Raw genomic sequence first — 24597 nt, 5'->3', positions numbered from 1 at the left:
CGTAACTCTCGTCTGGCAAGCACACCCACTCGCATGCTCGCACAGCGACTGGTACCGATCTACTGCAGCTGAACAGCAAGGCCTTTCCGTCACTGGTTGTTCGCTATGTTGGAAACGGGTGGGGGCGTCAAGTAATCTGTGAGATAAGGTCTCCACAAACTTTATTTTGAACTATTGTTTATTTAAAGCATACGAGGGCTGCTCATGTGTGTATGGAAGCCGCAGAAGAGAACTGAAAAGTTGAAGAGTGGACAGACCTAATGCATGAGCAAGAAATGAACAGCAGGAGGTATTTTCGAAACGTTTACTGGCGGATATTGTCTGCGTCATGTACGAGAAGTTAGGCGACAGTCGGACACTGAGTTAAGAAGTGCTTTGGAAGAAACGTGAAGTAACAATTATTGTCAAAACTCAATATTTCTGTTGGAGAAACATCAAAAATATCTGGGGACTGTGGCATGTGAACGAGCTGAGTCTTTGGAAAGCTTAAATCATTAAGTGAACATCTGAGTTTGAGGAAAAAATTATAATTAGTAAGTAATTGGAGGGGCGTGGCGTGAATATTCTGTGGTCGGAAATTCTAAATACATCTGCGCAGTTTTAAAAAGATAAGTATAATCTGGCGTACACTCTTTACTACTGCAAGATGGTGCCTTTCCTGCAGTCCCATATCAAATCCTACTAGGAAGTTTTCCTCAGAATTGCTTCAGACTTTTTTTACATATAAACTGTGAAAGCACTACCTTTCGGGGTAAGATTTAAGTTGGTCAAATTTTCAACGAAATCTTTTTGTATCGGACATCGCGGGTTGCTACTTGTAGCGTAGAGAGATTATCCGCTACAACGAGAGAGTACTAGAGATCACGCAGTATCCAACTGGGACCGGTAACGCCGAAAAGGTAGAAAGCTACGAGAAACAAATCGCTGCTAATGGTATAACAACAATAACAAACCGAAACGTACGAAACGTAAACTTTGCAAAGCTTATCGCAACGATTAAAGTTAGTCACCACAGTTAAAATTAAATTATTTAAAAATATATAAGAGGAAGTATTGTTACGAAATAAGTAAGTTCCTTAACGGACGATATTATTGCATTTGAAATCATATACATTATAGCAAGTTCAAGTCTTTATTCTTTTGTAGGAGAATTGCGTAATTACATTTTGGTTTTTAGCTTTACGGTGAGCAAAAATAATTTAAAATTGAAGTTTTTGTTTACCATTTGCGTGCAAAATGTGTTTAACGAAACCAAATAATGTTTACATCGCGAACTGATAAGCAACAGCCTCAAATATTACAAGCGTTCATCACATGCAGTTAATGTTAAACTCAGATTTTAATTTTCATTTCTACAGCCATTAATAGCTAATGATACACTTATTCCAGTAGTTAATTTTCGTAAAGGATGTACTTGTGGTCTGCCTGAATGTATGAATGTAGAAGAAGTAAATCTGGCGATGCTGAGGGAATTGGATTAGGAAATGAGGAGCTGAAATTAGCCGATAATTCTTACTGTTTGGACAGCAAAATAGTGACGATGGTCGAAGTAGAGAGTTTGTAAAAGGGAGACTGCCATTAACGAAAAAAGCGTTTTTGGAAAAGAGACATTTTGCTGACAGCGAATATAAATTTAAGTATTGGGGATTATTTTCTCATTTTCCTGGAGTGTAGCTCTGTACGGAAGTCGAACGCGAACGGTCAGCTTTTCACCCATGAAGAGAAGTCGAAACTTGAGGAATAGAAGCGCTCAGCAGACAGGACGCAATCTAAGGCGTCAAGAAACAGCTAACTTGGTAATGGAGGTAAGTGTGTTCAAAAATGGCTCCAAGCACTATGGGACTTAACAACCGAGGTCATCAGTCCCCTAGACTTAGAACTACGTAAACCTAACTAACCTAAGGACATCACACACATCTATGACCGAGGCAGGATTCTAACCTGCGGCCGTAGCAGCTGCGTGGTTCCGGACGGAAGCGCCTGGAACCGCTCGGTCACAGGGGCCGGCGGAGGCAAGTGTATATATATATATATATATATATATATATATATATATATATATATATATATATATATATATATATATATATAGTGTGTGTGTGTGTATGTACAAATGTAAGAGGGGTTGGGAGGAATAGTAAATGGAGATCAACGCTCAATCACAGTAATCAGGTTGAAATGCATTCAAGTTGCGGCAATTATTCGGAGACACACACGGAGAGCTGGTGCAGACCAATCTTCTGACTGAAGACCAAAATAACAGTCTGAATCCTTCCACAGAACCGCTTAGTTTGACGGGTCGTTGTCATTACACGACATTACGTTCATGATCTATTAATTTTATTAAGACTTGTCGATTCCTACATCTTTTTGCGGACTGCCTTCCACGTCGGCACTGTGTTACCACAGCAATGTCACACCACCCTTACGTAGCGTGATAGTAATTCGTTCGACCATTTACAGAGACATCTCTAGCAAACCGTATACCGAAAACCATGAAATGCAGATGACGCAATGTATCTCCTTTTCTAAGCTTCCGTTCCAAGCAAATGGCGGGATGCTTCCTTTGAAAAGGACACAGCCGATTTCCTTACTCCGTTTTTCGTAACTAATCTTGCCCTCCGTCTCTAATGACTGCGCCGGCGACAAGACAAACTGTAATTTGCCTTCTTTCTCTCATATCTATTTTTCCATAGCTTCATCTTGTATCGTGTACCGCTTCCGTAAATTATTCTTATTAAATCTAGTTTACATAACAGCATGTTAGGTAGAAGCAAATAAATTTTCTCAGGAAATATGTTCGCTATGGCTCTGACAGTTTCATTTCGCTTACAAAATCTTGAAACAAATGACTCTGATACACCTGTGCGCAAAACGCAGTGTTATCTTCTATCCGACATCTGTTTAACTCTACAGTGTTTTACTTTGGTCTGGTGCTATTAGAAATTGTATGGCTTTCGTTCGCGTTCACTTTGCTAATAACACTTTTATGTGGATATAGAGAACCATTGAGATTTGTCACATCATCAAACCTTTGCCCCACGTGAAGGAACCGGTGAGTGATAGGAAAAAAAATCTGTGACTGAATGCGGGTTCATGGTCTGACACCGACGTAGATAGCCAGTCACATTGATGACTGATAAGCTCACAATATCCATAACGTTGCTCGCTATTTTTTGCACAAAAAGATAAAAAGAATGTGCAGTGACGGAGAAGTAGCTTCACCAAGACGTATGCGTTAATTGAGCAGGAGATGGAAATTTCTACAGTGAATACATGTTACATGTATGACCACAATCGCCAGTCGTGGACACGGAATTTTCTCTTCGGTTGAAAAAAAACATTATGCAGAGCACCGCGGTAAATTTATAAATAAATAACTAAACGACGAAGAGGCTTTCCGAAGTGTGGTTATTGATAGGCTTTCCAATTAATGATGAAATCTTAATTTGTCATGTAGTTTTAAAATACCGGAGAGAAATATCCATTCGAGAAGACACAGCTTAAATGTGGGTATGTCATCGTCCTAAGACTGTATGTAGTACCAGCACCCCAGTCCCGACTCTTGCATTTCACAGCAATGCTCTCCCCAGCTGAGCTATCCAGGCGCGGCTCACTATCCGCCATCGCTCTGTGTTGCAGAGTGAACTATTCCTGGTGAAAACCACCTGCTAGGCAGTAGCTGAACTCCTCGGCCTGCCTTGGCTTTGCTCGGCCCTTCTCGAAAAGACCCGGTGCAGGGAGACACTTCATTTAGTATTGAGGTGTGACATTTTACGGTCGGCGCAATCCCCTTCAGTTCGGCAGAGTCGCGGTGTCAGCTCTGTTTACCCTTTGCTACTCGTTCGTGGTATGAAGGACATTTACAGGTTGGAACAAACCTACTTGTACTTCTGCATAGGCCTCTTCTGTTCTTCTTGATAGCTTTACTGGTTCCAAAAATGGCTGAAAGATGTTAGTTCTACAAATAGTCTGTAGCAATATTGTGGTCGACACAAAGGAAAGTTAATTACACTCTTGGTGAATGAATGTCGTGTGACTAGGGCCTCCCGTCGGGTAGACCGTTCGCCGGGTGCAAATCTTTCGATTTGACGCCACTTCGGCGACTTGCGCGTCGATGGGGATGAAATGATGATGTTTAGGACAACACAACAACCAGTCCCTGAGCGGAGAAAATCTCCGACCCAGCCGGGAATAGAACCCGGGCCCTTAGGATTGACATTCTGTCACGCTGACCACTCAGCTACCGGGGGCGGACACACTCTTAGTGTAAAGTATTCACTGATACGGCCATTTTCGGGTCTCACCCAGAGTTTGAATTAAAGGAAAGGAGACTGTTGGCTACTGCACTGGTTCAAAGACTGTTAAGTTGTCCCAGTGCAGTAATCACATAACACAGTACAGTGGTTCAAAATGATTCACATGTCGCTAAACTGTAACGGATCAGTTCACCATATCACTGTCCTCATACACATTCAAGGAACTCGAAGCAATTAAGATAGTGCACAGAAATAATCAGTAACTGCGTCAACACTCCTCTCTTAACCAGCCATTGTTCGTAGGAGTGAATATCACTGTGTAATTCTTATAAGTTCTAATTCGGGGTTCATGAGTAACTATTGTCACAGAAATGAAGAAGTTAAACCCACGAGTGAAGAAAACGAACTGTACCCAATATATGTGAATATTTCAGAATGGTAGCGCGCAACGGCACACCGTTGACGACAAGAGACACAGGTGCTGCTCACTGTACCCTCAGTATCAGACCTCAGACGTTCTACGCCTGCATATAGTTTCGCCTATCAACAATATGTCTTACAGTACTCCTTACTAACGACAGCCATCTTAAATAAAATATTTTTACGAGCCTAAAATATTAACCTTTCTAATTAGTGAGTTATTTAACAAACGCTGCACGTCAAATGGAGCGTAACATATATATCAGCAAAATTATAATGCCAAAGTTCAGAATCTAACAGTAAGTTCGACACAATTTGTAACTCAAGCTAGCAGCGGGCTAAAGATTTAATGTTAAGTAATTCGGAAGATAATTAATTTCAGACAATTTTAAGTACCTTCCATAAAAGGTGGAGATATGTACTTTCGAATGACAGGCATTAATATGACGAAATATGTTTCCTATCGCTCACTAAATATGTAAGATCGTACTGTATGAACGTTTTCAATTAACAATATTTCATAATTAACAAATTTTATGAGTTGACTAATTATATCATTGCAACTGTATTAGCTCTTAGTATGTAACGAGGAATGAAATTCAATGAGGCTAAGCTTATTTATGAATCTGAAATACACTCACTAGGTACTAGGTACACTCTCATATTGCCATTATCATAGTTCAAGAAAAAATTCTGAAAATTCTGGAAGGCAGAAAAACAGCAGATGAGATTGTATACTCAGGTTGCTTCGTCACAAGGTCCAGTGGCTATTTGCACAGAAATAGGCAGTCTAGAGATCTATCGTCGCAATCCTTTAGCAATGAATAGGAATGACAGACGAGAGGGATGATTATTCTCAATATATACTATGTAGTCACATAAGCGACTCGAACTGCAATTTTCTGTGAAATAATACCATACAGAAGGTATTTAAGGATCTAGATGACAATGAAAGAGCAAAAAATTACAGTGATCGACAAACGGGGTTCATTGTTCTGTATATTAAGAAGCACTGTGGGATAAATTTGCAGGCATACTGCAAGTGAAGGAACTGGTGGTACGAATAGCAAAATTTCTGAAGTCGCAGGCATTATTCCAAGGTTAGTCGAAACACTTTTTGATGGAAATGAACGAAGAGCAAGGAGACTTTACACATTACTGAACTGTACGTTGGCTAAATCAGGGGACATGCCCTGAACGATTTTTCGATCTAAAACTCTCTAATACTGAATTAAAGAAGCAAATACGAATGTAGGAACGAAAATCGGAACATTCTGAATTGATTGCAGATCCTGCTTTTTAAACAGACTTGACTGCACATTGCCCGCGGTAAGACATTGCATGGTGAGAAACATTCTTTCTGATTTCATGGGAATGCATTTGAAAAGGAAATCACGTTGTAGGAGAGATACACTCTGACAAAAACAGTCCAGTTCCCCAATGTTACTGACATTAAAGAAAATGCGAGGTTTGAAAAATTCATAGTGGCTCCGAAATGAATTACAAGGATAGTCTCCTAAAAGTGAGACACTGCCAATCTTACAACTGTTTTCTGGACTGTTCACCGTTTAACTAAGACCGCCGTCAATTATTTTTCTGCCCATACAGCAAAACATTATCGGCTACTTTTAGCGCCCCATTTTCTAATCCGATTCCCTCAGCATCGCCATATTTAGTTCCTCTACATTTCATTTCCCTTGTTTTATGTTTGTTGACACTCGCCTTACAACCTCATATGACGATGCAGCCCATTTCGTTCAACTGCCCTTCCAAGATCTTGGCCGTCTGTGACAGAATTAAAATGCTATCGACAAACGTTTTTATTCCTAAACCCTGAACTTCAATGCCCGAATGAAATTTCCGTTTGGATTCCTTTTAATGCGTGTTCACTGTGTGGAGTGCATAACATGGTCTGCAGACTGAAGCTCTGTCTCACTCCCTTCTCCATTACTGCCTCTGTTTCGTGTCCATGACTATTCGAAGTGCAGTCTGGTTTTTGTACAAGATTTAGATGACCGTCCGATATTTTATCCCAGCTACCTTTAAGTTTTCTAAGAGTGTTTGTTCATATATCTAGAATCGTCAGCAACACAATTTTCCTCCAGTTACCTTCAAATCTGAAAACATCAGTCACAACCAACCGTACACGACAGAGAAAAGCACTTCAGCGTATGCAATGTATGATAATACACACATAACGCAATATTAGTATTCCCTGATTTTATTGTTGTAATATGACTTTTTAAGTCATTTTTTCTGCACCGCCCATAATTTACTGTCAAGTATTACGTAAATTTTGAGTGTGCTAGTGAAAATGGGGGATAACATAACACTTAGTTTATCGACATTAATTTTATGGACACGACCAACGCACTTTTATAACTGTGTAATCCTAATGAATTCTTATTTTAACGATTGCTGGTAAATTTACTAAACAACACATGAGATTCTTATACAAAAATAATCAGACAGAATCCTGCATCTTACGGGTCTCCTAGACAGCGGTAAGGATTTAGATTTTATCACAATTTATAGAATGTAACTGAGGCACTAAGCGACGCAAGTAGTTGTAAAAGCCAGTCGGAGATTATATAGGGTATAAATTGCGGTGGCTAAACCAGCATAGGTCATTTTAGGTTAGACGTCTCCAAAGAAGAGTCTCGACAGTGTCATAAACCACGGGTTGAATGAAGAGTTGAGATATTTCAAGAGTGAATTCTCTTCATACCTAGAAAATGTGAAGCTGAAAATTTTTTATTAGAAGCATTTGATGCTGAACATAACGGATTTTTCGGGTGTTAAATCAGCGTTATCTTGAAGGGCTTATAGGGATGAGAAATGTATTGTTACTTATGTATCCGCTGGATGTGTGTGATGTCCTTAGGTTAGTTAGGTTTAAATAGTTCTAAGTTCTGGGGGACTGATGACCTCAGAAGTTAAGTCCGATAGTGCTCAGAGCCATTTGAACTATTTTGTTTCGGCTAGAGTCATTCAATTTCTTGTTACACACCCCACTTAACTCTCAGTTGTATCCAGTAGCACTGCAGTTCTCTTCATGTTGAGAGCCATATTAACAGCTACGGGTGTGGACCACAGCATAGGCAGTCGCGAGCCATGAACTTAGATGGCGTTCATTTCAGCTCTCATAAGGATATGCTTTAAGTAATGTTTATTTCTGAGTCTGCCGCAAATTTGTAGTAGCTTTGCTGAAGGCTGTTGAAACACTCCACAACGAAAAAATAAAGAAGAGCATAAGGTAGATAAAGGGGTATTGCTACTGACTGGGTCAGAGACGGAAAGCTACGCCCAATACGACCACGTTATATCCACATACACCAGACCAGCTCTTTATAACGTTCTTCAACGTTTCAGCATTACTGTTGCGGTTGCTTGAAATTTCTGAAATCCGTTATCTACTTTTGCTGCCTTTTTTTATACCTAACATCTCTGAAAATTTGGTCCATTCACATGTTAAAACTATGTATTGTTTTGATACACGACAACATGTCTTAGGTAGCCTCTTTCCTTCAGGATTATACACGACAACATGTCTTAGGTAGCCTCTTTCCTTCATTATTCTACGCAGTTTATTGTACGACCGTAAATTTCTTTATGATTTTTGTAAGCAAGATAAGAATCCCCGTTTACCTTTACATGCAAATTCAACCCACTGAAGCCTACATACTGATGGCAGAGAAACTAAGCCTATTCCCTTGCTGCAGTGACACGGTCATGGTTTTGTATCTGTTAATGTTTAGTTACCCTATTCTTCGAATACGCGTGCAGTCGTACATGGGAACAATGCAAACATTCAAAGAGAACACCGACGAAATGAGGACTTTGCCCTCAGAGATCTAAGATCATCAAATATTATTTTTGTTCTGTTACGCTTAACAGCTGCGCGTGCCGCTGGGGTCACGGCTTGCAGCAGGCGTCGTTTCTCGTGCTGCAGATACGATCAGACGAGACGGCAGGCCGGCGTTATGAAGCCATTTGAACACGCGGCAGGTCTGCCGGCAGCACGACAGCCGCGCCTGGTCGAAGTAGCCTTAAGACGTGGTGGAAAGGCCACGGAAAGCAGTCTGGTGCCCAGGTGGCCGGCAGTCAAAAGACTTTCTCAGCTCAGCTGTTCGGTTCCTGTTGTGGTTATTTCTGCAGTCTCGCGTTCTGGAACTGATGCACTTAGTAGCTCTGTAGGAAATAATACAGCAGTAAGGTATGTTTGGAAGCCTTCGATACTACCGAGATTCGTCCGGCAAACCCCCGAAACAATCTGTTTAATGCCCCTAATCAAATGGAACAATGACAGTTGACTGACGCAGAAGGCGTCAACTTACTGAGGACCAGTGCTATTGTCGATATTGGAGTACATTTGTTAGAGGAAGACGACATTAGGGCAGATTTGTTGAGGGAGGGCCACAGTATTTGTGTGCCAGCGGTAAGGTCAGGCGTGTCTGTTTCCATACGAGAAGTCAGCCTTAGGTGTGTCCTCGATACGGGCAGCCCCTTTTCGCTTATTAGTGAGGTAGCCTTTCGAAGGTGTGAAGAGACGGGGAGTTGGCCGACTTTCCAGGTACGAGGAACCACGGCCAGGGGCGCGATATGCGGAAAAAGCGTCAAAATTAAAATACAGGCTCGAGTAAACTCAATTTGTCAAGGTCATCAGTTTTAGTTCAATTTTTCTGTGATGCCACTGATGAACGTGGTCAATTAAAATACAGGCTCGAGTAAACTCAATTTGTCAAGGTCATCAGTTTTAATTCAATTTTTCTGTGATGCCACTGATGAACGTGGTCATGATATTAGGGACTGACTTTATGAATGCACACCGTGCTGTAATTGATGTGGCTGGAGGTGTTATCACTGTCGGCGCCAGGAGCAACCCCGTCAGTCTAACTTTTGAGGAATGTGTTCTGCACAAGGAGTCTGAGGTGAGTTGTCTGGAATTTCACGTTAGAACTGAGTCGCGACATGGACAGGAGATTTCTGTCAATCTGATTAGTGACCTGGACTCACAATCTAGTGAGCATGAGAGGAAATTCCGTTTTTTGGAAATTTTGAAATTTTTGATAAGGTCTTATGGGACCAAAGTGCTGAGGTCATCGGTCCCTAAGCTTACACACTAGTTAATCTAACTTAAACTAACGCACGCTGAGGACAACACACACAACCATGCTCGAGGGAGGATTCGAACCTCCGACAGGGGAAGCCATGCAGACCATGACAAGGCACCCTAGTCCATGCGGCTACCCACACGGCGAACGCTGTTTTCACGAACATTGTGAACAGATGTATTGCCAGTGTGGAAGCCACGGACGCTTACCGATTGGAACTGTGTCACATTCTGAGAAGCAACGCCCGAGTGTTTTTGGACTCACTGGGGACAATCAGTGTATTCTGTACCGCTTTATGAACATATACCGTTTTCTGTTAAACCCTACCCTAGTCCACGGGTGTACAAGAGTAGTGCGGAAGGCGGAATAAGTGGGATGCTGGAACAGGGTGTAGTAGAGCAAGGAGCTCCTATAACTCGCCACTACTCGTAGTGCCAAAGAGGGACAAGTCTGTGCATTTGGTGTTGGACTCGTGACAAATAAATACGAGACGGATAGGCCAGAAAGCCTGGAGGAACTTTTGTAACGCTTTTGCAGTGTGAAAGTTTTATCATCTATTGACCTCTAGTCCAGCTACTGGCAAATAATGCTAGATTCATCATGCAGGCAATACACTGCATTCCTCTGCTATGGAAGTTGCTACTAGTTTAAACTCCTCCCTTTTGGCCGTGCGGGATTAGCCGAGCGGTCTAAGGCGCTGCAGTCATGGACTGTGCAGCTGGTCTCAGCAGAGGTTCGAGTCCTCCCTCGGGCATGGGTGTATGTGTTTGTCCTTAAGATAATTTAGGTTAAATAGTGTGTAAGCTTAGGGACTGTCGACCTTAGCAGATAAGTCCCATAAGATTTCAAATACATTTGAACACTTTATTCCTCCCTTTCGGCTTCAATGTTTCTTCAGCCACCTTCATGACAGCCTGAATAGCATACTACCTGATGACCTGAAAGTGTGCTTAACTGTGTACGTGGACGACATTCTCATTGCAGAGAAGTCATGGGAGGAACACAGATGGGTTCTAAATCGATTGCTTGAGGTTTTCCACAAAACAGGGGTGACCATGAATCTGGACATATCACAGTTCAGGCGCGGAAGTATAAAGTTTCTGGGTCATATTGTGTCGGTGGATGAGATTCATCCAGGCCCCGACAAAATTGCAACCATTGTGGATTGTGCGACATCTACTTCAAAACGTCAGCTCAGGGGTTATTTGGGACTCTACAACTTCTACAGAAGATTTATAAATCTCACTGTTTTGTGAACCCCTTGTTTGTGTGCATCACAGGTATGAACACCTTTTGTATGTGGGACGAACAATCACAGAGCAAATTTGACAGGCTAAAAAATGCACTGGTTAAAGCTCACCCGGATCTGAATCAGGAGTTTTATCTGATGACAGATAACTCACTGACTGGGCTGGGAACGGTGCTGTTCCAGACAGATGGTGGAAAGGCCCCGTCCACCAGGAAAAAACTATTTCGTTCGCCAGTCGTGTGCTCTCGCGAAGTGAACGGAACTACTCTGTCACAGAGCTTGAAGCCCTGGCGATTGTCTGGGCGTTCAAGAAATTCTGGTACTAATTTTTCGGACGCATGACTAGGTTGTACAGCGACCACAGGTCGTTACAATTCTTAATGGGGGCCAAGATTAATCATGGTAGGCTAAGAAGGTGGATGATGTTTCTCCAGGAATACCATTTCACGGTAGAATATATTCTGGGGCACAAGAAATCATTGCTGATGCTCTGTCTCAGGATGCCTATCGGGCTTACCCATGCTGAGTACGGTGCAATAAATCAAAACAATTTTAGTGTTTTATACCTACAGAACGTGGAATTTGAAAATTATGTCACTACCTCACTAGGTAATATCGGGAAGGAGCAAGACAAGGACGAAGTTTTATGTGACATCAAGGAGATATGGCAAGATAAATCTAGCGTGGCCATCAGGCAGTATTATACTGTACGGAACGGTGTCCTATTTAAGAGGCGAGCCCTGAATGACTCCAGGTGACTGTTAGCGATTCCCGAGGAACTGGTGAATAAGCTCGTGTGGTACGTGCATCTGAGCTACGGTCACTTTGGTGCACGGAAATGCTTGGAGAAGCTGAGAGAAACCTACTGTTTTAATAATATGCTTCGGCGTATACGTAAAGTAATTAGGGCATGCACGCCTTGTCAGCGAGCCAAGCCGCCCACCGTGTCGTTTGCCGCACAAATGCACCCGATAATTCCCAGTAAACTAAAGGATCTCGCGGCAATAGATCTATTCGGTCCACTAGTGTGCTCCAGGAACTGGTTTGCGTACATGTTCGTGGCGGTGGAGCTGACGTCAAAATTGGTCTGCCTCACCTCGCTGCGTAGGGACACCGGGAGTACCACAGCCGCCGCGTTCGCTAACCACTTCTTAGGGGAGGCTGGCGCTGTGAAGCGTGTGATCTCGGACAACGGCACACAATTTAGGTCACGTCACTGGGAGTATATGCTTCGGAGAGAGTGTGTTAACCCGATTTTTACATCCATTTTCTACCCTTCAGCAAATCCTTGTGAAATGTGGATGAAGAAAATGGGGAAATTGTGTCGGTTATACCGCCACCATTAACCACCGGACTTGGGACACAGAACTATTTGGTTTCCAGAATATATTGAATGAATTACAAAATGCCTCGACGATCCTTCCACTGATTGTAGTCCTGAGAAACAAGGATCGTCCGAGTGAGATAAAAGAGTTGGTTCTCTGGCCAGCGGAACCGAGGTTGCGGCGAACTGCAATTGTGGAGCTTGCTCCGAAAAATATAATTAGTGCTGCAGAGGCTCAGGTAAGAGCCTGCAAAAAGAAGGTGTGGAACATAGCTTTTCGCGTTTGCCAGAAACTACTTGTACGCTCGCACTAGCTCTCAAATAAACGTGCTGGGTTGTCAAAGAAGTTCTTTTTCTTATTCAAAGGATCGTACAGAATCAAGCGGATTCTACATCCGAACGCACTTGAAGTAGAAACCCTCCGCTCTCGCAAGTCGAATGGCCTGCACCACATCTCCAATGTAAAACTTTTTTTGAGTAAGAAGCAAATGATCATGCACCTCTGAGATCGGAACGTGTATCCCCTATATTTTTGATTCATTTCTTATGTGGGTAAAATTAAAGTGTATTATTTCCTATGAATTGTGAAGGGTTCCTCAATATGTTTACCGTTGTATCTTCTTTTCAGCAGAAAGGGGTCGTGTTGCGTAATTTTATAACATCAGAGTACGAATGGTTATGAGGGTCAGATGAGGCGCTTTCTCTCACAGTAGTATTTTTTTTTTTTTTCATGAGTGAAAAGGTATAGAGTGTGGTGAAGTGGTGAGTAAATGATTGTATGGTGTTTGTTTATGATAAATTCCAATTGTAGCGTATTTGTTCCCTCTAGGTGAGGATGACTTTGTGAGATTTGCAACTCTACTGCGATGTTTATGCCCTGATTTGGCGCCTTGCAGGTAGTAAGACGAGAAATTATGGCCAAGAGCAAATGATTTGATGTTTTTGATAATCTTTTATGTCATATAATTAAATGTTTCCCTGAGACATTTAAGTCTCTTTTTGTTATCTACGATAATGATCGAAGCAGACGAAATGAATTAAAATTTGTACTGCAGCCGGAACTCGAACCTGGGTCTTCTTGCTTGTTAGGCAGAAATGCAAACCATTTCACCACCGGATTGTTACAGATACTGCCTAAGCTTAGTGCCCTCCCCAACACAAACTTCAATTCATTTTTCCCTTACATATTGTCACTACTGCCAGGGCTCTCCGATATAGGTAAGCACCTCCTTCGATCATTATCCTAGATAATAACAAGAGACTTAACTGTCTCAGGGAAACATTTAATTATAAGATCACCAGTGGTACAAGGACGTCCAATGTTGAGGTGGTTGCCAATATGGGAGAGCCCTGGCAGTAGTGACAATATGTAAGGGAAAACTGAATTGAAATTTGTGTTGGGAAAGGCACTCAGCGTAGGTAGTTGGTGCAGCAACGTTGACCATCGTACTGGGGTGGTGTAATGGTTAGCAAGCAAGAAGACCTGGTTTCGAGTTCCGGCCCGAGCACAAATTTTAATTCATTTCGTCTGCTTCGATCATAATATTTCATGTGCTTACTTATAGGATAAAGTGATTTTGAATTCTATTTTTATGCCCACTAATTCGTTTTAGATCACCCTGATGCCTAAACATTATCATGTTACGATTTCAGGTATGACTTGTATGAACCTTCTGTGTCTCATTAACCATAACTTTTACTGTGAAATGCCCATAGAAAAGATGTCGCAGATATTTTCCACAGATCAGCAAACGTGTACTGCAAACCATGGAGAAGCAGTCAAAGAATTTCGAAAAAAATTATTTTTTATGTGTGGGTATCATAGATGTTCTATGTTTGTGGTGACTGGTACAAATTCTGTAGACTGTGTGTGGGAATGCAATTAGTAGTAGATAAAGTTTTGTGTCTGTAGTTAGTAGCGTCACCAGATCTACTCCATTTCCTTACCAAACCTTGTACAAGACCTGTCCTGACCCATGTCTCAACGTATGTAATGCTGTATCTATGTTATACAAGCAATATCTGTGTTGTATGAATTTTGAGTGCCATGTCGATCGTCGCTCGTCGCTCGTCGCTCGTCGCTATTGTGAAGGGAGCTTAAGTGTTTTTTTTTCCCCCTCAGCGAAATTTTTAATCGCTGAGATAATTTCCTACGAGTTGAATTCATTTCCTTTAATCGTTAAAACTAATTCTAATGCTTAATAACTGGCCACAAAGGTTTTTTTTATTTTTATATTATTAAGAAGGCCCTTCTTGGAAAGCCATTTTCGGGCAATTCTTCACATAGTAGTCGTAATATATGCATCATATTATGTGAAAGTCTCTGTGAGTGCGGCTATTAAGTGGGTGCAACATCGCCGGGCCGCCTAGCGAGCCTGCGCGTCAGAAAGTACGGGACTTACTGCAACGGCTGGTGTTGCGGAGCCTCGCTATCAAGCGCGAGCTAGTTAGTGGTGTGGCGAGCGGTAACGGCTCTTTCCACGCCAGAGGGGAGCGGATGCTGGTTTCCCCCCAACCCCGGACTCTCGGCCAGCGCAGACCGCGTGGCGGAGTAGGGCATCGCCATGGTCGCTGATCCGGGCCTCGCGAGGCACTCGCCGCTGGGTTAGCGAGATGCAGAGGAGCGTCGCTCACGCACACACAAGCGAGACTTGGGCAGTGCCAGAGGACGATCCAAAAAACATTAATACCGTCTGACAATGACATGGCTCCTGGTCTATTGAGACGCAACCATATCAGCAAGATGGTTCCGCTGAGTTTCACTGCACGGGGGCGAGCCCATGTGACAAGTACATAGCTGTACAGCTGACTACTGCCAAACAGCAACTGAAGTGGACTTTCCCTGCTTTCTGAGTGAAGGCATAAAGAAGAGTTTATTAGTGCCTTCCTAGCGTGGGAATGTCCTGACGAACATTGCATGGTTCTACCAACCGAGCCGTGAACAAACAATGATGGTGATGATAATGAAGATGATGACGGAATGAAGACGGAAGTGATGTACCCTGACGCTCAGAAGAAATGCAGTCGTGGTCGATGTTCCTTGTTTGCCGAGGGCAGTGCTAACAGAAGAGCCACTTTTTGCCTCCCTCGGGCAGGAATGTCAAACGACCACGGTGTGCTGAAATGTCCTAGCAGAAGAATTGACACCGTCCTTGATAAAGTACTTCCGCGAGGTTGTGACCCGCCAAGAAGCCATGGCGCACGGACAGTAGAGATGGGCAAACTCGTTCATCCTTGGGAACTAGTTCACTGGTGATCGTTCTTTTTTGGGAACCGTTCATTTTTACTCGTTCACCGTTCATTTGTGCTTGGCATATGGTTCTTATGAAAAACTGAAAACTCTTAGTGTAGGTGACTGAAGGATGGAGGGCACCAAGAGGGGGCACTTGCCTCCCCCCTTGAGTACAGAGTTTTTTTTCATTACAGAATTCTCACACACTTGTAGCAGTAATTTCCGTGATTCTGCAGAACCTGGACTTCTTGTTTTAGTTTTAGTATCGGCAGATTCATTTTCACTTGCGTTTCCTTTAGTTTATTCATTGCAAGTGAACTTTTTTTGAAAAATTGAACCAGAGATTTAATTTTTTCGACCACATTCTCAGTTGGTTTTATATCCGATTTGACAAATTTATAGTGTGGGTATAACAGGGGATGTGAGCTCATTTACCAACTTTGACCGCAGCAACCACGTTAGCTGCATTGTCGGTTAAAACTGCCACTATTTTATTGCTTCTTCCCCAGTTGATCGCTTCTCTCTGTAGAAAATTACCTATGTTTTCTGCAGTTGTCGAGGCGAAAATTCCAGGCAACCCTATACATTCGAATTAAGTCACGTGTTATCATCCATATAGTGCGCAGTAATCGTAATAAAACATTGACTGTTCGAGGTAATCCACCCGCCAGTTGCCAGTGTGACTGCTGTCGTCGAATGCAGTTTTCCTCGTAAATTATCCCGCAGTTGACTGAATAGTTGTGGAAGAAAGCTGGTCGAAAGGGTTTTCCTACTTGGAAGCTGGTAATTGGGGCAGAGTAGGGAAACAAACTTCGTAAATTCTTTGTCTTCCACAATGCTGAAGGGATGGTATTCCTTACAAATCATTTTAAGCAATTGTTAAGTCGATTTCTTTGCTTTTATAAATTGGGAGGGGCTTAATAATGCTGACAGAATTTGTCAAAGATGACTGTCCTCCTCCTATTGAAACAGGTTCAAAGGTGGCAGATGCAGGCATCCTGCTGACCAGACTGTTCGACGATAGCGAATCAACATCGCTGACAGATTCGCTCAAGAGGCTGAGTAAGTAGAGGCTGGGGTGAATCACTGGCAAGACGCAGTTGGCGTCGTAGAGACCTTGATCGAAAATCCGTCCTCTCCAGTGGCACTGCGGGGTGTTTCTTCATAAGACGCCTTTTTAAATTAGCCATGGAGCCTCCAGCAATACTGATGATGGCTTTGCAATATTTGTATTCTCCTCTGTCCACCTCTATTTTCTTGCAGTGATACAACAATACATACGTTGAAAATCTTGGCTTCTGTAATATTATTATAATTTCATTATTAATTCGCCTTAAAAAGTAAACTTGAAAAGTTTTAAAGAGAATCTCTGTATGCATTGTACAAACCATGACAAATAAATATTGATACGTAAAATTACACATGATAAAATAGTTGGAAATTGAATAGCAGGGAATGGTGTTGATAAAGTCAGTGATAAAAGATTCGAAGTATAATTATGGTTGCTCTTATGATAATTTTAAAAGTTATGTTTTCTTGTCTTGGGCTACCACCCCTCCCTCTCCTTTCCCCAACTGGGCTCCATTCCATGTAGAAACGAGCTGTGAAATTTGAGCTCAATGATGTAAGGCCCCTTGACCGTAAAAATTTGAAAACCTTGAAAAAATATTAAGTCCGCCCAAGTATTACTTTTGCACGACTGCATGATAAATTGATTAATTGCCTAATATAGACAGATTGTTTACTTAGACTTTCTTAGTTGAATGCGTTTTTAGCATCGCAATATTCGTGTGACGGGCCAGTGACTGCAAGCAGACAAAGATGTTACTCGGTGGCCACATGGTCAGGTAAAGACTAACAGATAGGCCGGCAGGCTCAGCGCGAACGGAAGTACGGATTTACGGGACAAAAACCTGTTTACGACCCAGCACGGCCACCCTAGAACACAGTCGCCTTTCCTTTTCGAGGAAAGATCGTAGCAGGTACAAAGTCTTTGTTTTCTGTTCGTTTACGTAAAATAATTCACATTCGCAAGGGAATTAATCACATTAAATAACTAGCCAGTAATGAGTCGTCTAACAAACCAACATTAGTAGTTTTCTTTTGCAATTTGCTGGCGTCTACATCACATTGTCTGCGCATCAAACTGCCATACTAACTGTACGGGAACTTAAATCATAACTTCCGATACAGGAGCTGAGAAACGGCATACTAAAATCAGAAGCTTTGTATCAGCAACGGCGGCAACTAGGTAACGATGCTGGAATATCGTCTTAACTTTACAAGTGAAAAGAAAGAAGATGGGGGGGGGGGGGGGGGGTGAAGGGTTCGTAAATGGAATCAGTCATCAGTTATTTGAGAAAGAGAACTTCTGAGCGAGCAAGGGCAGTCAGGCAGCCATTAACAGACGAGAGTGAAACGAATATGAAATTTTACAATTACGTTTTACTGTACTTTACACAAATGTATATGAAAATAAAATAAAAGCGAAATCTATTACTAGTTCAATGCTGATAATTGTGTTTAACGTAATATAGAAAACGTTTCAAAGTCACTTCTCTGCGTTTTTCTTTAAGAAGTGGAAAACCATGGCCTCTAGCCAAAACGTATCCCGATATAATATTTAACTACATTAAATTTCCTACAAAACAGGTCCTGCTCATTTTTTCTAGCATTAATAGTTTGCGTGTAGAGAGCTGGAGAAGAGAACATGAAAATCTCGCGCGACCCACATGAGCTATAGCTCATGTAGTCTTGTAAACCTATTGGTGACTGTTTCCCAACTTAATAGACCACAAGTGTCTTGTACAAAATTCTTCGTCTCGACCTCCTCTACGCAGCTATGCTACGTTGTAAACAATAATCGTTTACATCCTACATATACTTCACGTTTTCTCTAAGTTCCTGGGCGAAGTATAGACTTTATGGAAGAATAAATAGTATTAAATTAAAATGTGGTTTTCTCATCATACTTGTCTCACACGTTTAGCAAAAATTAGGTTTTTATGTTGCATTGCTAAAGTTAATGCAGCAATAATAATAATTAAGTTCGCAGTAATAAAGTTTTTGGTTTGAAAGATCCTTCTGAACAAATGTTTTTGGGATAATAAGTAAATACGATTTTATGGCAATCTATGTCTTTTCAAATGGAGAGACACCCCATTTCCTACTGAGCCAAAATAACCCACAACCCATTTCTTTTTTTTTTTTCCAAAGAAACCAAACTAGCAGGTAATGCAAACTGCAAACAACCAAACTTGAAAATAATTAGAGCCTTCCTAAATGTAATGTTTTGTATATGAAAGATACACGAAAATCGTTTTATATGAGTTTTCTTACACTACAAATTAAGTAAATTATTGAAAGTTAATTGCTAGATCAAGTCGATGAAACCAAAAAATACATGAATGACAAAAAACTTGTCTTGTTATAAGTACGTCTTTTGCTGTTCATCGATATAATGAAGTGAGCTGATATGCCCTTTTGTCACCTGAAGAAACGTACAAAGACGTACCTATTACATACAACGTAATTTTAAGTAATTTACGTAACTATAAAATACTTTTTAATTACCGGTCGTGGAAGCTGAATAGCCAGAACCAGGTGCAAGAACAATTTGAAACACGTGTAAAATTGGCGAGCGCTGTGAACAAAACGAACAACTGGATACTGAGCTAACTAGGAGACGTCGACAGTGGAACTGCGACAGGTGGTCAAGCGAAGAACGACGAGTGCGGCCGAGCGAGACCGAGACTGAGACGAGCACGCGACCGAGTCGGGAACGAGAACTGCCGAAGTGACCGCCGCGACCGAAGTGAACTAGTGAACTATGAAACAATCGTTCCTCGTTCCCGGGAATTATAAGTAGACCGCCGCCACCGAAGTGAACTATGAACCAATCGTTCCTCGTTCCCGGGAACTATAAGTAGACCGTGGCGACCGAAGTGAACTATGAAAGACAGTTCCCTGGAATTGGTTCCTCGGTCCTTTCGTTCATCTTGGTGAACCGTTCCTTTGGACCCGTTCGTTCGCAAACTACCCATCTTTAATGGACAGTGATGCGTGCTGACAGCTATGCCAGCTGAAGGCTGGATGTGTCAATGTCTTGAGATAAACTATCGAGGCGCGTATGTCTTTAGTGTGTTACGGCGTGAACCTAGCTGTGACAGTAAACAGTGTGTCAACGAAAGTTGTGACGTCATGCTTAAAAACCAACAACGTAATATTTTCGTGTCTAACCGTGCACTCACGAGTTTAATATTGTAGCTTAAGAAAAAAAAACTGTGTATTTTGTGTACCTTTTATGTATGTGTCTGTGTTAAGTATGATTTAATTTGAAACGTTTGCTTTGATGGCCAACTGAGGACAGTTTTGTCACATGTTATTCTCTAAAACTTTATTTGGAATGTTTATAATTAGGCTTTCGCTTCGAGCGAAGAGGTGGATCACACAAGTGACAGCCACTTTGAGTTAGTGTTAGATAAGAGGAACGATTTAATTTCAAATTTTTGCTTTCATTACCGACATATCTGATTTGTCACATACATTTCATGTTTTCTCTTTAAAATCTTATTTGAAATGCTTTTAATTTGGCTCTTGCATTGGGCATGATGATGAGGACACAAGTACTGATCGCCATATAAAAATCACTTTCAGAACAGTTTAAAGTATATTTAAAATGATATCTCATGTTTATTGCAATGAGTTGGGTGATATGATGTCAACTTTCAATGTCATACATTTAATTTATCTTTAATTATTTAATGGTAAATCAATTGTTTGCTTTGCGGCCCACATGACGTCACAACTACCGATTAAAGTCACCCAAAATTCATCTAAATATTACAGATTAGTCGTTTCTTTTGAGCTGCTGTTTGCCTGTTACGATAATTGTTTCTTGAGTCATGCTTGTTTCGAAGACTGTTGATGAATCTCCTAGCAAGGATAGAAAATTCACGGCACAGTCTTCTCTGGGACGTTTGGGGTGATGAAAGGGTCCTATAATCCCCTCTCATTATTATTTTATTTGCTTCCCAGTGCACTTTGTACCCTATAGAACAATTCGGTTGTTTTCGTAGCTAAATTTCCTACCAGAGAAGACTGACCTATGATTCAATCTATCGGTAGCCTATTTCTTTCTACGATTTGCAAGCATCATATGGCTGTTATGTTGGCTCTTTTCAGACTTGCAAATGCGTCCATATCGTCATTATAACACCAGTCAGCCAGTCAGTCAGGCAGCAGTAGCCGACCGAGACGGACGCAGCAACAGGGAAGTAAACGGCTTTTGCCATTTACGAGTTCCTAAGCAGGAGCGAATTTTATTATATCATCTGTGTGCTTTAATAGTTCAGTTTCTTGTGTTTCTGCGTGTAAATTTATCATCTAATAGCCACAGTTCTCGCGTTTTCGATTGCGTCGAAAAGTAAACCGATTTTGTGACATATTAAAAGTGCCTAATCAGGGGCAGATTAATTAGTTTCACTTGAGTGCTGCGGTAGATAGGTTATTGAATATCTGCGTATTACTAGAAACAGTTCGTGCGTTTTCGTCAGGGTCTACAGTAGAGTTGCGCAGCACGTGCCGATAGTCCGTTTATCTGCATAGTTTAGTTTTCCACGGCCTTTAGTATGGACAGGGACTGCGATTGTTGTATGCGGATGCGACCCGAGTTGATGAAACTTCGCTCTCAGCTTCAGGCTGTGATGGCTTCGGTTACACAGCATGAGGCTGCAGTGGATGTGCACCACTGTTGTGGGCCAGCCGTGGGGATCCAACAGACGTCCAGCACGTCAGAGTCCTCCCATCGGTCCTCACCGGTGGCTAACCCAGTTACTGCTCGCACTGAGTTTGACCCGTGGTCGAGTGGGAGGTCGCCCAGGGGCGAAGCAGGCGGCGAAAGACGCTGCTGCACATAACGCTCCCCGGTTTGTCTGACAAACAGGTTCCAGGTGCTGTCTGCGGCTGACGCTGTTGCTGAGCCAGATGCTGTCGCCTGTCCTGTTTCAGCGGAAACCACTCAGCCTGCAAGATCTAGCCAATCACAGAGGGTGGAATTATTGGTAGTTGGGAGCTCCAACATTAGGCTCGTTATGGGGTCCCTTAGGGACCTGGCCGACAAGGAGGGTAAGAAATTCAATGTGCACTCTGTGTGCATACCGGGTGGAGTCATTCCAGATATGGAAAGGGTCCTCCCAGATGCAATGAAGATGGTTCAAATGGCTCTGAGCACTATGGGATTTAACTTCTGAGGTCATCAGTCCCCGAGAACTGAGAACTACTTAAACCTAACTAACCTAAGGACATCACACACATCCATGCCCGAGGCAGGATTCGAACCTGCGACCGTAACGGTCGCGCGGATCCGGACTGAAGCGCCTAGAACCGCTCGGCCATGCAATGAAGAGCTCAGGGTGCAGCCAACTGCAGGTGGTGGCTCACGTCGGTACCAATGATGTGTGTCGCTTTGGATCAGGATAGATTATCTCTGGTTTCGAGTAGCTAACAGAATTGGTAAAGGCTGCCAGTCTTGCTTCCAAGATGAAAGCAGAGCTGACCATTTGCAGCATAGTCGACAGGACCGATTGCGGACCTCTGGTACAGAGGCGAGTGGAGGGTCTGAATCAGAGGCTCAGACGGTTCTGCGACCGTATAGGCTGCAGAATCCTCGACTGGCGACGAAGGGTGGTTGGGTTGCGGGTTCTGGTGAATAGGTCAGGTGTCCACTATACCCAGCAGGCTGCTACACGCGTAGCAGGGGCAGTGTGGCGTGGACTGGTCGGTTTTTTAGGTTAGAGGGTCTCGGGAAAACACAAGAAGGGCTTCAGTCACTAAGGGTGCAGGCTGAACACAGGAAAAACGTAGACACAGGAACCATTGGTATAACAGTTGTAAATTGTCGTAACTGTGTTGGGAAAGAACCAGAGCTCCAAGCGCTAATAGAAAGCACTGATGCTCAAATCGTTATAGGCACTGAAAGCTGTCTGAAGCCGGATATAAGCTCAGCTGAAATTTTTGCGATGAACCTAACGGTGTTCCGAAAGGATAGGCTAAGCGCCGTTGGCGGTGGCATGTTTGTTGCTGTCAGAAGTAGTTTAACTTGTCGCGAAATTGAAGTAGATACTTCCTGTGAGTTAGTATGGGCAGAGGTCATTGTTGGCAACCGGAATAAAATAATAATTCGATCCTTTTACCGACCTCGCAATTCAGATGATACAGTTGCTGAAAGGTTCAAAGAAAACTCGAGTCTGATTTCAAACACGTACCCGACTCATACGATAATAGTTGGTGGTGACTTTAATTTACCCTCGATATATTGGCGAAAATACATGTTTAATTCCGGAGGTACGCATAAAATATCATCCTAAATTGTGCTAAACGCATTCGCTGAAAATTAGTTCGAGCAGTTAGGTCATGAGCCCAGGCGAATAGTAAACGGTTGCGAAAACACACTTGACCTCTTAGCAACAAATAATCCTGAGTTAATAACGAGCATAAAAACCGATTCAGGGATTAGTGAACACAGGGTGGTAGTAGCGAGATTGAATACTGTAATCCCCAAATCCTCGAAAATTAAGCGAAAAATATACCTGTTGAAAACAGCAGATAAAATTTCCTTTGACGCCTTCCTGATAGACAATCTCCACTCATTCCAAATTAATAATATAAGTGTAGACCAGATGTGGCTTAAATTCAAAGAAATAGTATCGGCAGCAATTGAGAGATTTATACCGAATAAATTAACAAACGACAGAGCTGATCCTCCTTGGTACACATCACGGGTTAGAACACTGTTGCAGAAACAACGAAACAAACATGCCAAGTTTAAACAGACGCAAAATCCCCAAGATTAGCGATCTTTCACAGAAGCTCGAAATTTAGCGCGGACTTCAATGCGAGAAGCCTATAACAGTTTCCACAACGAAACTTTGTCTCGAAACCTGGCAGAAAATCCAAAGAGATTCTGGTCGTATGTGAACTATGTTGCGGGCAAGAAACAATCAATGCCTTCTCTGCGCGATAGCAATGGAGATACTATCGAAGACAGTACTGCCAAAGCAGAGTTACTAAACACAGCCTTCCGAAATGCCTTCACAAAGGAAGATGAAGTAAATATTCCAGAATTCGAATCGAGAACAGCTGCCAACATGAGTAACGTAGAAGTAAATATACTCTGAGTAGTGAAGCAACTTAATCACTAAATAAAAGCAAGTCTTCTGGTCCAGACTGTATACCAATTAGGTTCCTTTCGGAGTATGCTGATGCATTAGCTCCATACTTAACAATCATATACAACCGTTCGCTCGACGAAAGATCAGTACCCAAAGACTGAAACGTTGCACGGGTCACACCAATATTCAAGAAAGGTAGTAGGAGTAATCCACTAAATTACAGGCCCATATCGTTAACGTCGATATGCAGTAGGATTTTAGAACATATATTGTGTTCGAACATTATGAATTACCTCGAATAAAACGGTCTATTGACACACAGTCAACATGGGTTCAGAAAACATCGTTCCTGTGAAACACAACTAGCTCTTTATTCACATGAAGTGCTGAGTGCTATTGACAAGGGATTTCAGATCGATTCCGTATTTCTGGATTTGCGAAAGGTTTCTGACACTGTACCACACAAGCGGCTCTTAGTGAAATTGAGTGCTTATGAAATATCGTCTCAGTTATGTGACTGGATTTGTGATTTCCTGTCAGACAGGTCACAGTTCGTAGTAATTGACGGAAAGTCATCGAGTAAAACAGAAGTGATTTCTGGGGTTCCCAAGGTAGTGTTATAGGCCCCTTGCTGTTCCTTATCTATATTAACGATTTTGAAAACAATCTGAGCAGCCGTCTTCAGTTGTTCGCAGATGACGCTTTCGTTTATCGACTAATAAAGTCATCAGAAGACCAAAACAAACTGCAAAACGATTTAGAAAAGATGTCTGAAAGGTGCGAAAAGTGGCAGTTGACCCTAAATAACGAAAAGTGTGAGGTCATCCA

The sequence above is a fragment of the Schistocerca serialis genome, chromosome 8 (assembly GCF_023864345.2).
Source record: "Schistocerca serialis cubense isolate TAMUIC-IGC-003099 chromosome 8, iqSchSeri2.2, whole genome shotgun sequence".
Lineage (NCBI taxonomy): Eukaryota > Metazoa > Arthropoda > Insecta > Orthoptera > Acrididae > Schistocerca > Schistocerca serialis.
This window is presented reverse-complemented; position numbering follows the sequence as displayed.